This window comes from Triturus cristatus, chromosome 5_2 (genome assembly GCF_964204655.1).
Source record: "Triturus cristatus chromosome 5_2, aTriCri1.1, whole genome shotgun sequence".
In the NCBI taxonomy this organism is placed as follows: domain Eukaryota; kingdom Metazoa; phylum Chordata; class Amphibia; order Caudata; family Salamandridae; genus Triturus; species Triturus cristatus.
The window spans coordinates 409,322,054-409,337,585 of NC_140588.1; the positions used below are offsets into that span (position 1 = coordinate 409,322,054).

Genomic DNA, 15,532 nt, shown 5'->3' on the forward strand with positions numbered 1-15,532 from the left:
TAGGGGCTTGCTAAGTGTTTTTAACATCAACATTTAGCATGGAGAGGGGGCGGTAAGAGGAGACATCTTTAACATCCTTATCAGGTTTGGGTGTCATGACTATGAGCGCCTCTTTCATAGAGTCAGGCATCTGTACCCTTGTAAATGGCTCCTGATTCACCACCAGCAAAGGGTCTGCAAAGACGTCCACCCTCCTCTCATAGAACTCAGCAGGCCCCCCCCCCTCCCTCCCTCCCCAAGAGCTTTAGAAGTTTTAAATACACGCATCGCCGCCATTATTTCCTCCTTGGTGAGGGACGCGTCTAGTTGTGACCTTCCCAATATGATACAACTAGGACTTTCAACCTACATAGAAATGGAAATGGCATTGCAGAGCTAAACAAAAGCCACTTGAAAATATGAATAAAATACAGCTCTGCTAGCAAAGACATCAACTTTAGAACATTGAAACAGTTTATGTGCGCTCTTCGGCAGCAGGCAGGGAGCTTGGAACTGTTACAGCTAAAATAGGCCTTGCCACAGAACAGGGCACATTTCCACTATATTATTAAGAGAGGAACAATACCTTTTAAATGAAAACAGTGCAACTTTTAAAAGCCACGTTTTCAATGCAATCAGGCTAAGGTGCAATAAATACATTTTGTGGCCTATTCATTCTAAGGTAAACACAATATTATGAATCTAATACAATGCATTTATACTATGTGCGACCCATCTATGTCAATTTAAACATACAATTTTATGAATTCTAATTTTTCACTCTCACTTGCTGAGGCTTCCCATCATTATTAAAGATGGCGGCTGCTGCAGCGTTTAAGGTGGTGACGCGGTAGTGTTACAAAGTAGACGCTGTCTGCTTGTGAGGCTAGAAAGCACAGCGCATGCCACCTCAAGGATGGTTTTCATACTCTTTTGAGCACTGGAATGCCCAGCACACAGTTGTGTGCATTAATTATTCAGCAGCATGTCAATGTCCTTCCGACCTCCTGTGTGCTGACAAGTGAGTAGGGCTGGTGTGCCTTCTGATACCTGTCAAGGGGAGACTACCTTTTCATGATTATGTGCATATGAAGCGTTGATGCCCCTCACTCGCTGATCAGGGGTGACTGTGATGAGAATACGGAGGGGGCAAAACCTGCACCATCTTGCTTTCTAGGCCTGAGAAGGCTGTGGCTCCTGGCTCTGTCTGAACGGTTACTGTGCACAGAGGCCGATCTGCAGGGTGCCAGGTCCCAGTGGTGGCCAACACAATGAAGAGGTGGAGGGGCTGGTGGAGGGGGCACTGGGGGGTTTCATAATAAAACATTTTAAAAAAACCTTACCTGGAGCTGCCAGCTGCCCCCCATGTCACTCCTCGGTCTTCCTTGTCCCAGAAGGCACTGGGGCAGCATCAGACTCCCTGTGCATTCCCCGTGCTGCTCTCATGCTATGAGAGCAGCGCACGGATTGGCCTGAGCGGGCTGCAAAGACGCTCCACTAGGGACAGGGGGTCTGTGCTGTTTCTCCAGCCCAGCTGTTCAATACAGCCAGGTTGGAGAAACCTATGTGCGCATGTGTGTTTGGCCGGTCTGAGATGTCCGGCCAAACACACCTGCGCACTTAGAAGTGCACACAGCTCTCCTCCTCCCCACGCCCATGCCCTGGTCTGACCCTCCCTACAGCGCTGGCTCATGGCCGGCCAATGAAAAATAAAACAATGACAGAACATCGTTTTATTTTTCACCTGCTGGCTCTGAGCCAGGGGGGCGATGCTCCTCCGCCACTGCGAAGGCACCGCCCCTGCCAGGCCTGGGCTTTTTCTGACACAGGCGAGGTCCATGCTGCCTTGATGCTTCAGCCGGTTCACTGAGTGTGCGCCAGACAGATCGTGTGTCTGTGTGTGATGGCAAAGGGAGACCTATGTCTGAGTGGTTGGTGAGGTGTTTCTGTCGGAGTCCAGGGTCATAGGGGTGTCTCTCTGGGTCCATGGAGAGGAATGTGTCTTCCTGAGTGAAGGTTGTGAGTTGTGCTTATCCGAGTGCAGGATGAGAGGCGTACCGGTGTGAACACAGAGGGAGAGGTGTGCCTGTGTGACACAGAATGAGGGGTATCCCTCTGTGAGCTCACAGTGAGAGGGGTGCATGTGTGAGAGAAGGGCAAAGTGTGCATGTGTCAGCATAGAAAGTTGCACCTGTGTGTGAGCAGAATGAGAGGTGTCCCTGTCTGAAAGTAGGGCGAGAGGTGTGCTTGCGTGAGCGCAGTGTGAGAGATGTGTCTATGTAAGCACACAGTGAACAGTGTGCCAATGTCAGTGAAGGGGTAGCGAGGTGCCTGTATGAGTGCACTGTGAGAGTTGTGCCAACAGGACTGGCTTTAATGTGCTTGCACAGGCATGCACTAAGGCCCTTTCCATGTGATAGCATATTAAAGGTGTTACTATTGGCTTTGCTAATGTTTGCTTTTAATGCCCTTTTTACAGAATCACTCTGTGGATGGCTATAAGACTATTTCATAAGCATTTCTCACGGGCTATTTGTCTTAACAGGCTGCATTACATAGAAAGTGGTGCTGCTGGGCAGAAACCAGGCTTCTGCACTGGCAGTGCTGTACTCTCTATTACGGTACCCAGTGGGTGACAAGCAGCATACTCGACTAGTGAGAAGTCCTTCATTAGTGAACACTCAACCTGGAACCACCAGGGAAATAGAGTTATCGACAGGACTTATTTGCATGGGGCACGTCCATGAAAATGAGTCTCAACCTTCTTCTAGTCTCAACCTTCTTCTTCAGTGCCTGCGGAAGCACTATTATGGACTTAGGGAAGACCAAACTTCATGTCACAAATACCACCGGCATACTGGTATTATGCTAACCGGCCTTATTGACAGTGACAACAACTAAGATAACTTTAAGACCACTCTGTCCTGATGAAGGCCACAAGAAGCCTTTTTTTTATACTATCGGAGGCCAACACCACATGTTGACAAGTCAAAGAGAAATCAGGACATTACAAGGCAAATAAATAGCAGAAAGAACCTCTGTATTCCTCTATTAAGTAGCTACTTCTACTTTACCCCTTTCCTTTACAGGGACATAGACTGATTGCAGGTGTCAACCATTAAGACTTGGGCGACATTCTAACACGAGGGTCATCTACATCCATGAAAGAAATTGTTGTATATAAACCCAAGTAGTGAATCGAAATCTTTGAATTGAACATTGCTTTTTCATGTAATGTTTTTCAGACTGGCATTTGTGAATGTGTGCCTTTTTTCAGTGGTGGGAGAAATTTTGAAACCGATAAAGAAATATGGTGAGATGTTTGAACATTATAATTAAATCATTTTACGCTGTGCCACAGTCCTTTAAATATTTGTTCAAGTTAAGAGACTCCGTGTGACTCACTTAAATGAGAAAGATAACATTTTCCTTGAATAGTTCTTTTCAGAAAATCATAAAATATTTATTGCTGGCAAAGGAACTCATTACATTCATTTAGCTGCTGAGAACAATGCACTCCATGGATTGCAATGGCAGTACAGCCTAGGAGGTGGATTAATACACCTAATGGCCAAGAATATGACATCAATAAGGAAAAATTCAAAGAAGGGTGACCCAGAGCCCCTTCATCTATATTTTTTAGAAGGATTAGAAAATATTTGGCAAAGGGCTTAAGCTCTCTGTTGCCAAGCCCAAAACGGCAGCGTGGAAATAACTAGCAGTGTTCTAAAGGGTGTGTAAAGATTTGGCTTTAATGGAAAACTTTGCTTCTCTGCCTGAAGGAGTGGTTTGTCTCTCTTGTGTATTTGTTTAGTTTCTCACTTTATATTATATTTTCTCTAGTTAACAGCGAGCTCAAACACTGGATGCCTTGCTACTGATTTGCAAATCACGTGTATCAATAAAACTGTGCAGCTGAGCCAAGGTTACAGGAACTAAAAGATGAAAGAAATCCTAAGGAAAGATAAATCAAGAGCAGTTATTTTTAGCAAAGACTTGTCATCTCGATTCCCTCCTCTCTTTTATTATTAAATGGTCTGGCATTTAAAACCAGTGGCTGAGGGCAAAGAGTTGGTATCCACTGGAGTTCAGGTGCCGAGTTTACAGCAGGCCATTTCTGCTAATAAAACCTGGGAGCCTTAGACTGAAGAACTGCTGTACGGATACTAAAGAGAGATGCTTTAAAAGTTGATACTAAAGAGAGCAGATTTAAGAGTTCCCTCGGTAACGTTTCAGCCTCCTGATTCATGTTCACGGTTTAGTTTGGCCACGGTGAATACAGCTTATACCTGTGGCGGCTCCTCAGCTAGGGCGGAGGAGTGTCGCCCCACTGCTTTGCAGCAGTGAAAGAAAGGAAAGATAAAATGATAATAACTTGATGTAATTAACATTATTTTGTCCTGCTGCGACAGCATGGGGGCGGGGCTGCTCTGCTCACTGAGTAGCGCAGGGGAGGAGTGGTGGGCACACTGAAATGCGTATGACGCTTTGGCCGGCCGTCTTGGGTCGGCCAAACAGCCATGCGCACTTAGCATGTTCTACACCCAAGCTGCATTACAACCTGGGTGCAGAACATGCCCAGGCCGCCAGTCCCTATTTGAGCGCCAAACTATGGCGCTCAGACCGATCACAACGATGCATTGCAGCGTTGTGATTGGCTTAAGGAAGCCTGGCTACTTCCTGTTTGGCAGACGCGGAGGAGAGATGACATGGGAGAGAGTGGCGAGGAGGCAAGTGTCTTTTTCTTTTTTTACACCCTTTGGCCCCCCGCCCCGCCACCCCAGATCTGTGCCGGATGCCACTGGCTTATACACCTGCCAAAAGTCCACTTTTAGGCCATAACTTGAGAGACAACTTTATTCCTGGTGTGGGCGAGAAACAGTGCTGGAAATGGAAAATATTTACTTTGGAAGTTTATAAATTAAGGGTGGAAGTAGAAAGTAAATGGAGTGATCAGAGGCACAGTCATTAGGGGTGGCACGTATGACAGGAAACTTATGCTTTTTTTTTTACAAACTGTGCCTCAAAAAAACATCTGGAAGCAATGAAAAAGATCTTAGTGAAGCTTCTCTTGGTTACTTAAGTGGTCACAGAATACATTTCAAGCTAGCCAAGGGGTAAAGGTACCTGCCACAGAGATGTATGTGGGCCCAGTAAGCATCCGGGATAATACTGGTGAAATAACTCTTAGTTGATGCTTTGGCCTGAGAGATCTGTGTGTCCTTTAAAGTAACAAACGTTAATAACCTTAAAATAGATCAGAGGATTAATGTGTCTGCTGCAGAGCAAAGACTCCAAATGTGGATCACAGATTTATATTTTATAAGAGCTTAGTGGGTTAATGCATTTGTAGATGAGATCCTTGTGTCATCATCAGGTTGCAAGTTACACACTTGATAAAACATATGGGTTAGTTTTGCACAGTTCCATGTAACCTGTCAGGCATTTATCTGAAATCGTGCAGATCTTTCCTCAATCTTTCGTTATTCTAAGGTTAATAATGTAGATTCCAATGGAAAGTACTTAAGATTTATTACGTAACGCCAAATAATACAGTTTGTATGTTAGGCTACAAAAAAAGAGTTTATGAGTGTACGCATTCATACAGTCACACAGAAAGACATACCTCTTATTTCTAAAGGATATACACAGATCTGCATATATTTGATAGACCCAGAGCCTGAAAAAATGTTTAAAATGTGTTTATCTCATAACAACTTGTGAAGTTACATTTCACAGGGGTTTCTTTGTTTTTATTGATGGGCTGCAGAGTGCAGTATTTAATCTGTAAAAAAATAAGTGGCAGGGCCCTTATCAGGAGGTCACTTCCGCCTGCACTGCCCATTGCCACTTTCAGAGCTGCCAACTACAGAAACAACACAACTACTACCATCACACTCTTACAGTTGTGAAATGTTGACTATTCCGGGCCCCCCAAGCTATAAGAATGGCTTTGGCAGCAGGTAATAATCATTTTTCATGTATATTTAATTAATAAACAGCTGTTGTGCTCGTTTTTAAATAAGATAAACAGTGCCACCATATGGCAGACTCTCATAAGTACCAGTGTTGACAATAAGTGCTGATTCTGAGCACCGGAAACCACAAGCTCAAATTAAGCACTGGAAGGGACAACCAAATTTACTGTTCCTACTGTGCTGTGCTTGATATGCAACAGTTTTCATTCAGGACACCAAAAAAGAAATTAGATGATCCACAAGCTGAGACATGACATTGGAAGAGATCGCTCTGATCTCCTGGGCGCACACCAAGTGTGTGAGCACCAGTGCATAAGAATCAGTGCGCTTAACCAGACACAAATGGGAATGCTCACAGAAGCCAGCCTGGAACACAGTTCTGGTTTAAGAAATCTGCCAGAAGCAGAATCCAGTCAGTTTCAGAACTGGGCGGATAAGAAACAAAAGACAGACACAATACTTTTGAAGGGAGTAACTAAGCCCGAGCATCTGCCCCTCAACATTTTACCATTTTGCCCAAATTAACATGGAAACATTCTTATAATGAAAATTACTTGTTTTATATAGTTTTGACACTTTACTGTGCTACAAAAAAAAGTGGAGTTAGAAAAATGGAGGCAGTACTGTTTTTTAACAAGTCAGAAGTGTGGATGGCATGAGCACTCACCTCAATCTTAAGGTACATACTTTGGGCCTGGAAAAAGTCTTAGACACCCTCCAGTGAGATTTGCTAAAGACATCTGATAGCACTTTCTAAAACTGATAAGATTCTGCATTGTAATACAAATATTTGTTTTCACTTGCTGGCATTCTTTGAAATATATCTTTGTTAGTTTTTTTGGAGTGTCTATGTCAGTCTTGTCTTGTTGTTTCTTCTCCCTATGTGTTTTTTAGTAAACAAATTATTTTTCTTACACAAATAGCAGTTATAATATTGAGTTAAGTTACAGGAGCACTACACAAAGTGCTTTTAAGCGCCCTACATTTCCCCTAGCATGGGGCCCAAGAATTGGCAATTTTCCCTGCCTGCACACTGCACACTGCACTTTGTGGCTGGGGTGGGACTAAATCCTCCAGCATTCCCAGGGGCAAGGAGGAGCCGCAGCACTACACAACGCTCTGTTAAGTGCCAGACAGTTCCCAAAGCGCCGGACATGCCCGGGCATGCGCCTGGGCCAAGACCAGGCCCGTCATTGACCGGAAGAGGCTGGGCTGGGCCCCCGCCTCCCTTTTCGTCTTTTTACCAGTGGCCCCCCTACGGACAACTCCTTCTATTGACATCAGTAAGAGGAAAACGATGGGCAGGTCAGCTCCCACAGCTACGGTTACCACCATTGACTCTTTTTTAGAGCTGGCAGTAGGGTTGATCTCAAAAGAAATTGGCCTATCAGAGAGGAGACTATCCATTGAAGGAGATGGTCTGCCTGTTTATACTCAACACAGTGGAGCTTCTGCATTTTCTGTCTCTGCCTATATTGGTGGTGCTTGTTCGACTGCACAGCTGTAGAAAATGGACATTGTTCATGCAGACAGTAATAACAATTCTCTATCTAAAGAATCCCCTGTTAAAGAGAAAAAAGGTGGTGCTACTAAGAGGAAAGAGGCAGGGAGTTCCAAAGGCACCAGCTCCAAGCAGGACATTGTGGCTGATGGGATTGACTTGTACCTTCTTGGTGAACTTTGCTCTATATTTGAGACTATTTTAGGAGCACAACTTGAGCCATTGTTAGATCGCTCAGGCTCAATCGAATCAAGACTTGCCAAATTGGCTTAATGTAAGGAATCTCGTGAGCCCGTTATTGAGCCTCGTGCAATAGCCTCTGCCACAATTGTCTCTGAAAATGTAACTATTGATGCCCCTATTGGTCTTCGGGCAACAGTAAATACTAGCCTCAACTTACCATCCTCCGTTTATCGGCTTATTCCTGCTCCCTCTAGTTCCCCTTGCCCTCCCCCCGTTCAATCAATCTTGTCAAACCAATCTGCTCCATCCTCCACAATCGAAAGGGTTGTTACCCCCCAGGAAGTGTCTCAGAGCAAACGACATGCCCAGAGAAGGCTACTCTAAATCTGGCCCCTCACACTGCCCTTTTTTTCCTAACTCTGGCCAATGTGCCTAGGTTCAAACTTGTGCAAAAGGAATCTAATGGCCACTTGATACTCAAGGTCTACATTGGTTAAGTCAGCGTTTTTCAACCACTGTTCCGCGGCACACTAGTGAGCCGCGAGATGTTGCCTGGTGTGCCGTGGGAAAACGTGGGAAAATGGAAGCAATCGAAAGATTTTTTTTTTTAAATGTCAAATTTTCCCCCACTAGGCCGGGCGGCGCCGGACTGTATCCTGGGTATGGGGGGGGGTGGGGTTTTTGATTGGCGCTCCTCCACCTTTCTGATGTCCGGGCTGTGATTGGTCCAGACTCCAGCCTGGACCTATCACAGAGCAGTATCTCCCGCCCGAGCGCAGTGTGCGCAGCAGCGGAGAGAAGAAGACGTCGCGACTCGAGTCACCAGGACTCCCAGGAGGACCGGAGCAGGAGCAGGAGGAGACGGACGGAGACCAGGACTCAGCACTGCAGACTCAGAGAGACCGCATCCGGATCCAGACCAGGCCGCAGGTGCAGCGCGAGGTGAGTCTCACTCATTTGCACCCTCATTGAATGTACGCGCGCCTGGGAGGTGGCCGCACGCAGCGCTCCGATGATCTGGAAGTCTTATTTTTTGTTTCTAATTTCAACAGAATGAAAGATTTTTGCCAGTAGAGTAGACAACACGAGTATCAAGTGCTCCCCAAGTTCCCATTTATCACCCTTGGCTATCTGCATCTGTGTATTTAATTGCTGACGACTGATTCTTGGTGATAAATCACTTTATATCGAGGAGGGAGTTGCGAGCCCTTCTATGAAAATGAGGGCATGATACCGTCAGCTGATAGGCATTGATGTGAATCGCATAACTGTGCAACAAAAGCCTGCCCGGATGTGCTCGCTGCACAAACAGCCCGTTGTTTCCAACAGTGCCAGTTGTCTCTATTAATGTCAAGAGGAATGCAATTTTATTAGTATGTGAGAAAGGCGTACTCAGTCTCTGACGTAGGACTCTTGTAAACTTCTTTCATCCGCTCTCTTAGCAATCCTTCTTACCATCCCCGAGCCCCTGCTGTACATAGGTGCAATCAGTCGCTACGGATGTTAAACGTATATTTAATTTAAACACATATTAAACACTGCAACAGTCTAATAATATTACAGAGGGGCTGCGTAAGAGGTACAGAGTTAAATTTTCTAACATTTTCTAACATTTTCTAATGGTGGTGTGCCTCGTGATTTTTTTCATGAAACAAGTGTGCCTTGGCTGAAAAAGGTTGAAAAACACTGGGTTAAGTAAACATATGGGTCTTAATCCCTCGCTATCTTCTTAAATACTTATGGTTTGAAGCGTTGACTGGTTTGGGCCATCTCTGATAGTACTGTTAGGTGAATGCGTAGTTATGAACTTTAGGGACCCAGAAATTGTAGGCAGCCTCCAAGCCCACTTCAGCATTTGCTTTTCTGGTCACGCTCAAATACTCCCTCTTCCATTGGTATATTTTTACAAACCCTCTTCTGTTTTGTTGCCATACATACCCGCCTCAGCTCTTGTCCCTAATTCAAGATCAAACATGGTACATCCCAGTCCGGGACTTGATTGTCTGCCTCTTAACAACAGATATGCAACCTTAGAAGGTATGGCTTACTGCGATTGACTCATGGATGATCCTGGTAGTAGCCCAATGCATAGATTAGATGGGTTGATCAAAATGCTTGATCCATGGTGACTACTTGTATGGGGGACTTTTATATTATGGCTAGTAATGATGTCTTAGTTAATACATCCAAAAATAATTCCCTTTCAGCTGCGTGTGATAAGGCCCCAGTTGTACAGGGGAAAATCATGGATACAGCGTCTAAGGGTCACTTTAACGATTTTAACTTTTTGTCATGGAATATTGCAGGGATCTATAGTAAGCTGGTACTGAAAGACTGGGTGGCCATGATCGAGCAGTTTGACTTTGTCATTTTGCAAGAGACTTGGGCCCTTACCTCACTTGTTACTCCATACCTGCTACCCTTTCTTCATTCGGGCGCTCTAAAAAGGATCTTTCAATTTGGGTTAAATTAGGAGTCAAAGCTAAAATAGTCCCCCTGGATTGAAACTGTTCAGCAAATCAAGTGTTGAAGTTGGTGGGATCACGTCACTTTAAGGTGCTTATTGTAAATTTTTACAACAATGATTTCTCTAGCTGCAATAATAGGAACTTTCGATCATTATTTAGTATTGTTGATAAATTTTTGTCTGAATTCAATTCTCAGCAGTCTGAATGTTATGTTATAATTTAACATTTAGTAGTAGTTTTGTCTGTCCCATTACTACAAGTGCTCTGTGATTGATTTTCCTGATAGTAGAGGTGTAGAATTAGGATACTATCTTCTAGCCCGTGACTATCTGGCACATGCATCAACAATGCCATTTGCGATTCCTTATTAGCGAAAAATAAGGATTCGCTAATAAGGAATAGCAAAAGGCTATGCATGTAGAAATCGCTGAAAAAATTGCGATTTCTAAACATTCCTTAATTGCGACTCGCAAATTGCGAGTTGCAATTAAGGAATACCTCCCCATTCATTTCTATGGGCCTAGAGGCCCATAGGAATGAATGGGAAGACATTCTCAATTTGCGATTCTCAATTAGAGAATCGCAAATTGCTCATGCAATTTCAAGGGTGTCAAAAGGACACCCTGTTGCACTCCTGAAATCTGCATATGAGTACATTTTACACACACACATGCCCCAAGGGCATGTGTGTGTGTAAAATGGAACTTTGAAAAATGAACTTTAGTGCATTTTTCTAAGTTTTTGCAAATTACCATGAAGTTCAACTTCATGGTAATTTGCTCCCCCTATTAGCGAAATCGCTAATATTTTTACTTTAATGCATTGCATTTAAGGAATCTCAATTTGAGATTCCTTAAATGCAATTGCAATTTAAGTAATCGCAATTTAGAGATTACTTAAATTGCGAGTTTTGCATTTGGGATGATGCATCCCAAATGCAAAAATACCGGTCGCAAAGGGGCAGATTCTGAGGATCTACCCGTTTGCGACCGGTTTTTGCTTTGATGCATGTGAGCCTAAGTTAATATTCATGAATCTGTATGACATGGAACCGCGGGTTCCAACATTTCAAAGTAGAGGCTGTGAATCAACAATTGATTCTTTCTTTGTTTGAATCTGTTTTATTAGTTTTTAAATGAGCAAAGCAGACATTCATATTGCAATTTTCCATTTGCTTAGGTTACATGCACTCTTTGATGTACATAGATTCGGCTATTACATGGAGTTGATTTACACATAATAATTGCATTGTGCAGATCAAACATTATGTCTCATTCCGTGTGGTTCACTGAGTCCCCATCCGTGCTGTCAGATGAGAATCAGCTGTGGTGGTGTCTCGTCGGTATTGTGTTAGTGCGTGAGTTGTGGGACGGTCTGCCATCTCAGGAGGTGGGTAGTAACGTTCGGGACAATTTAAACAAAACTAGGACAACAATATATTTTCTAACTTGAACTGGAGCAACCCTTCACGTGCCCCATTTCAATGGGCGCATATTCGCCTCCCTGTCTCGGTCTGCAAGTATACGGTGTCAGGTCCACATCTGGTGTTATCTAGTAGTGGGTCTCAACCCTACACTTTGGGTATTAACTCGTGTCATCTACTTCTCGCTGTGTGTTGGCTATGGGGGCCAAGGTGTCATTGATGTAAGCGTCTTGCCTCTGTAGGTCGCACAAAATCGTGTTCCAATATGTTGCAATCTGAATTTTACGTAGACCTAGTGTGTCCTTCCTGTGCACCGCAACACTTTCTGCTTTAGCCCATATCTGCAGGGAGCGTTTCCAAGTCAGCGCTTTGGGGGCTCAGGGGACTTCCACCTTTTTGTGATCAGTCGTTTCGCCACTACTAGCCGTAGTGCGATAAAGCAAGAGGTCACTTTTAGACTTTTGTTCCTGCGATAAATGTGCTGGATGCACGTTTCCCACTCCAGGGGTACCGCGCGTTCCGTGCAACGGGTCAGGGCGTCAGTTACTGTTATCCAGTGTTCTCCAATTCGTGGACAGCTCCACAGCATGTGTAGTAGGTCCGCATCATGAATCAACAATTGATCATGTGTTTGTAACCCGTAGGTTGATTCAATGCCTAGTTAAATGTGATATACTGCACTCCAGTTTAAGCGACCACCACCCTTTAACTGCAAAACTTACTCTCCCAATAGAAATAGTTAGCGGTCTGGTGCAAGCCGTAGAACAACCTCTGCCCGGACACAATGGACTCAGGTTAGTCTGGCATATACCCAACTCTATCACATTTTTGGATTGTTTAATCAAATGAAAATATCTTTTTAATATGTTTTTCTGAGATCTTTGTGGGGGAGAAATTATGCAATCAGTTTAAAGTCCTATGCAACTTAATTCATGGCTATCAAGCCGACCGCAAGATCGATTTCCCGACCCATTCCAAGATTTGATAGTGCCTGCTCTTGTGCGAATAGGACTCTGAGGAGAGCCCTGACTTCTCCTAGAAATTCAATTGCAGTATCCCAGTGGAGGGCACTCGATTGAGAGGCTCTGAGGAATAGGAAGCACGAAATCCAAAAGGCTAACTGGGAGCGTCTGACTAAAGCACCTTTTTTTAAGAATTCGTCTGGATTCTGGAAAGTGTTCAATGACCTCAGAAGTATCAAATCTACACTATCCCTAATGAGCAGCCATATTTCGGGAGACCAGTGGGTAGTAAATTTTAGCAACATATACTGTAGAACTCTTGCTGGTACTGACCCTGATAATATACTACACACAAATAAATGTATCAACAGATGCCACTTTTCTTTGGATGAGGGGATTATTGCTCTTAATAACAGCTCATCTTCGAAAGCCCCCGGACGGAATGCCCATTGATATTTTTAAGCATAGAGTGTATCTTTGGGCTCCTCTGCTTACCACTGTATTTAATAACCTTGTCTTAACAGACCTGCCTCTTACTTGGTCCAGCTCTATTATTGTCCCGGTCTTTAAAAATGGCAGCCGTACAGATTAAAAATGTTACAGGCCCATATCTTTAAACGAGTCTACTGTCAAAATAATGGGCAGAGTAATATTTATCAGGCTAAGAGACTGGTGCAATAAAAATCATGCTTTAACTCCTTGTCAGTATGAGTTTAAAGAAAGATTAGGTTCAATGGAGCAGCGCCTTGATTACAAATTTTGGTTTCTTGTTGGCAGAGTATACACCCTGTCCAAGCAGGAGATATATTCCTAGTCAAGGTAGGTCAGATAGACAACCTAAATTAACCTGTGCTCACCCTCTGGCAGCTTGGCACAGACAAGTCAGGTAAAGTATTTGTGCACACTTTTGTTACACTAACACAGTGAAAACACCACAAAAAGACTGGGCACCAGTTTAGAAACTTAGGGCAAGATGTATAACCGTTTTTTGAGGTCGCAAAAGGCTTTTAGGCCTGTTTGCGACCACAAAAAACAGGTGGGCCATGTACCAACTCTATTTTGCGAGTCGCAAACAATTTGCGACTCGCAAAATAGGGTAAGCGACTCGCTAATAGGAATGGGCATTCCAAGGGCGTCCCTTCCTAATAGCGACTCCAAACCCAGTGTCTGAATATTTTGCAACCGCAAATGCGGTAGCAAAACACTCCCAGTATACCACCCTTCTCAAAAGGGTGGTAAATCACTCGCAAACGGGAAGGGGTCCACAGGGGACCCCTTCCCCTTTGTGAATGCATGCGCAAATATTTTTAAGGGCAGGCAGTGGTCCTAGGGACCACTGCCTGCCCTTCAAAAATAAAACAGAAAAGTTTAATTTTTATTTTTTATAAACATCCTGTTTTCCTTTAAGGAAAACAGGCTGCATTAAAAAAAATGCTTTATTGACAAAGCATCCCCAGACATGGTGGTCTGCTGACCCCAGCAGGCCACCATCCCTGGGAGTGCCAGCCATTCCCAATGGGGTCGCAAATTGCGACAGCCTCATTAATATTCATGAGGCATGCAATTTGCGACCCCACTGGGAATCGCAAACAGTGTCTCAGACACTGTTGTACATAGGATTTTGCGACTCGCAAATTGCGACTCGCAATTCGTCGCAATTTACGAGTTGCAAAATGCTATGGTCGTACATCTGGCCCCAAGTGAATAATTATCTGAGTAAAACAAGACCAAAGCAACAAATATCCAATCAGCAGAACTCTTTACTAAATACATATAGATATATATTTAATGTTGAAACATTTTATGTAATTATAATTAAATAGAATAATATTTTAAACTTTAACTTAAAGTTATTTTTTTTAATAAATGAAACTTTTATTAAAAAAGTAAAAATAATCTAAATTAATTAAACACATAGCTTTTAAAACAATTACTGTGTATTACATAGAAATGAACATTTTAGTGAGGGTGGGAATTAATTTAAATTATTGTTCAAAAGTTATTATTTATAAACTAAATTAATGTATTTAAACTAATTACCATGCTACAAAATTTCGTTATATGTTAAAAATAAAAAAATAATTAACATGTATGGATTCCACTAAAGTATGTATTTTAAATATTGTTTTCCTCAAAATACTATACTTTAAGGATTTTCCATATGTTTGCCATAGAGAGGTCCTCGCCACGGTGGTGGAGACCTCCATATACAAGTGCAAATTTACTAGAAATAACTTTGCACTCATGTATCCTGTTGTAGGAGAGTCCTCCCTCTGAGTTCAGGAGGTGCAGACATGTAAGTCTGCAACTAGGTGTAAATCTAAGCTAGGAAATGTTGAATAACAACAAAGTGTAGAATTATGCCTACGTGCATTAGTATATATACATGGGTGTATTTCCCTTTGCGAATCCTCCCCGTTGTGTTTAGGTATTGCATCTTCACTATTACTAGTAATAGTAACTATTGTAAACTACAACTCACATCGCTACATGTGCGCATGCCCTCCAAACAGACAGTGGTTAGAAAGGAGCTGCGTCACCCTCCAATCACTAAGGGTATGTGCATGAAGTCACACTTACAAAGCAGGTCTAGGCGCTGCAAGGAAACAATCAGTCTCACTCACCAATCCCCAAAGGTCACGTGCAAAGGTTGATTAGGTGGCACTGGCTACCTCTAACTGTGCCAAGGTAAACCAAGCATGTCTTCAACGAGTGGTGAAATCATGAATCCGTGCCAAGGGATTTTATCTAACGATTTGACAGTCATACATGTCAGGAGAGAATAAGCAGGTGATGTTTTACATAGCGACCCATGCAATATCGTTTGCTTCTAAACACTGCAACACACTGCAATTCAGATTTTTACAATCTAACATTTTTACAGTGCCTTGCTCTTGCTACTGTCAACTCTTGTTAATGTCTAACAAATATAAATGTTCACAATTGTGCGGCTGTGTTATACTTTTTCTGAGGAGTTGCCATAAATCTTAACAAGTATATTTACCATGTGTAAATCACTGCAAAGAACAATTAACATA

General features: G+C 43.2%; 1 protein-coding gene across 7 annotated transcripts in view; it reads right to left on the reverse strand.

The window, feature by feature from the left end:
* Positions 1–15,532, reverse strand: part of COBL (cordon-bleu WH2 repeat protein) — a 961,684-nt gene that overhangs the window by 566,608 nt on the left and 379,544 nt on the right. The window lies entirely within an intron of this gene.